Below are 3,162 nucleotides of genomic sequence, written 5' to 3'. Positions count from 1 at the left end.
AGTACCATGGCGCCAACCACCTGGTTGTTGTATTCCTGCCTTCAGGCCACCTCTCTTTTCCTCTCCTCCCTGGGCAGTCTGAATGTTTTCCAATGCATAAAAGAAAATACAGAAGACCTCAAAGGAAAGCAATCATTTCGAAATACAGTTATCAGCATATTTTTTTAAGTAGTGATATAGGAATATACACGCTTATCCATTAATGGATTAAATAATATCTACTGGCAAGACTAATGGCCATCGGAGTTTTGAAGTGATGTGAATAGATGATGTTTGCAGATACTCGCTACAACTGTAATGGGATTTGAAAACATCTGTGATCACCGCCAGCACTACTGTGGTTGGTTGCTTCCATTCATAATTTCAGAAAAAGCTAAATTTCAGTTAGATGTCAGTCCCTCCCCCACCCAAAGTCAAAACCCCTTTGAATCCTAGTCTCTTGGTGAGGAGGGAGGAGGATATCTGTGGACTCCAAGTTAGAGACGCTGGTTTAGAGGAGCGTTTTTCACCTGAGAACCTATTAAAAATGTAAATCCACCCCCACTCCCACCTAGCGAATCAGAAACTCCGGAGTGGGGCTCAGCAATCTGTGTGCGGACAAACCTCGGGAGTTTCCGCTGTGCGCTCAAGTTTGAGGACTGCCACCTGAGATCTCAGCGGGACACAAGTTCCGGAGCAGAATGCATGGCCAAGGTGACTCCTCAGCCCCAAGTCCTAGAGAATGACCATTTGCCCTGTATTTTCTCTCTCTGCTTCCTTCAGAGTAACCCTTAACCTGAGGTAGACTGGTTAGTGGTGCGCAGTTCAAAAACCCAAGATTCTTGTTCATGCGTAATGAAGCACTACCAAGCAGCTTCTGTCACAGTGCAGAATAAAATACAGCTGCAGGGACAGCTGCTAAGTTTCATTCTTTTATGTACATAAAAAATGATTGACCTTATAATTATCTCCATAAAAGTGAGAAAACTTCCCTGGCTTATTAGCACCTTTATGAGCACTAGAAAATAATCAGACATCCTTAATAGCTTTCTAATGATTCCTAGAGGAGTGAGCCACTTTCAAGGCATCTGCCAGCCACTATTGGGTCATTATGGAGTCTTTTAGATCTGGTCCACACAGAATGTGGCATTTGCAAATTAATCAGTTATTGGAATGGGTGCTCCCTATCAGCCTATGTCTCTTTCCTCAGAGCCAGTAATGTCCTTCCCGAAGGCTCTGGAAGGAGGGCCCGCACCACAGTGGGCCATCAAGGAGGGCTGCCGATTTGCAGACAGGGCAATCTCAGAAGACTCCGTTTCTCTTCTGGCCCTACCTTTTTAAGAGACTTGGAACACGTTAATCCTGCCCCAGTCTCCTTTGGGAAAGACTGCTAGGCTTATAACATTCCAATTCTCCGATTCAAAACGCACAAGCTTTGAAAAGCTGAAAGCATTTTGAAAAGCTGGGCTGTGGTTTCTCACCTGGCTGGGAGGAGGCCTCTGCAGGTCTTGGGTCTCCCAGGGGTTGAGCTTTAGGGCAAACCGAATCTGGTAGTGAAGAAAAATCGATCCTACATTTCTCCAGCAGGTGGCACCATAACTTTACCTTGGGTGCCTCCATCGCCAGGGAAGGCAGCTCTGAGTTTGCAAACCAGGCATGTGATCCGCCACCTGGGACTCCCCTTCTCAGTATTTAGGACTTTGCTATCCCTTAGGATCGCAAACTAACTCTAACTAACCTTCTCCACAATACTCTCCTCCCAATTCCCTCAATATTTCTCATTCTTTATCTGAGCATCACAAACAAATTTGTCAGAAATACTTATTGATTGTCCTTCTAGACCTGGAGCGTTGAGGAAGAATTTGGGTGAGCCATAATTATGCTCTCTATCACCCTAAAATTCTGGGGCTTTCCCCAAACACCCCAAGCCACATCGTAGAGAAATTTGCCATCCAGGTCTAGAGCTTCTAAAATCTACCTACATTTCAACCTAATAATAAGATCGTTTGCCTGGCTGACACTCATCTTTCAGAGGCTGGGGGATGCAACAAGGGGACCATGCTTCAGGATCGAACTCTGTACAGTCTTTGCAAAGATGAAATCCTGACCAATAAGTCACATATGGGAGCACACATTTTCACACAGTTATGCCTTCCTACATGAATAGGACTGCCTCTCTTTCTATAGAATCTCAAAGTTAATTCACCTTAATTCAGCTGCTCACCCCGTGTAGGAATGCCTCCTGCAATATTACAACCTGAGAGAAATAGAGTATTTTTTAGTCTGAAGATGGAGTTCACAGCTCTTTTAATGCTCATGACAACCTTGTAAGATACATGGGTGAAGTGACTCATCCAAGGATTCACTACTAAGTGGCAGCATCTACAAGTGTCATCTGAGTTCAAGTCCAGCACTCTGCTGACAACACAGCTGCCTCCCAGTCCTCCTTGGCAAATGCTTCTCTAAATCTTAATGAAAATGCCCACAAGGCAGTCTATTCCACTGTTTGTAGTTCTAATTTTGAGAAACACTTTCCCTATTGACTGGTTATCTTCTATTACATAACAATTATCCCAAAATTTAGTGATTTAAAACAACTATGTTCTCGTATATTATGATTTTGTGCAGCAGGAAACACTTGCCTGGCTGATTCGTCTGTTCCATTTGGCATTGACAGAAGTCATGTGGTGGCATTTAGTTGGCAGGTGAGCTTGTCTGGAGGGTCCAGGGAAGATTCTCTTGCATGTCTAGCTCCTTGGCAGGGATGCAGGAAGATGGGGCTGGGCTGAACTTGTCAAACAGAGCTCCTCCATGAGGTCTCTCTAGTATGGAGGCCTCAGGGTAGCTGGACTTCTTATACGAAGGCTCAGAGCTTCAGAAATGAGTGTTCTGGTGATCAAGGTGGAAGCTGGATGGCCTTTTATGACCTAATCTTCAAAGTCACATATGCCCCTTTCACCATATCCTATTTGTCGAAGTAATCAGAAGTCCAGCCAGCTTCTAGGGGAAGGGAGATAAATTCTGTCTCTTGATGGAAGAGGTGTAAAACAATCTGCCACCATGTTTTGAAACCACAGCACTTATTGAATTGAAGTGAGCTTTTTTATATCTGCCTCTAACTCTACACTTACTAAATCTGGTCCTTATTCTCTATTCAAAATCTCTTTCCAAGTTTCGAGGCAG

The sequence above is a fragment of the Pteropus alecto genome, unplaced genomic scaffold (assembly GCF_000325575.1).
Source record: "Pteropus alecto unplaced genomic scaffold, ASM32557v1 scaffold131, whole genome shotgun sequence".
Classification (NCBI taxonomy): Eukaryota; Metazoa; Chordata; class Mammalia; order Chiroptera; family Pteropodidae; genus Pteropus; species Pteropus alecto.
The sequence above is the reverse complement of the archived record's forward strand: the minus strand, read 5'-3'. Positions refer to the sequence as shown.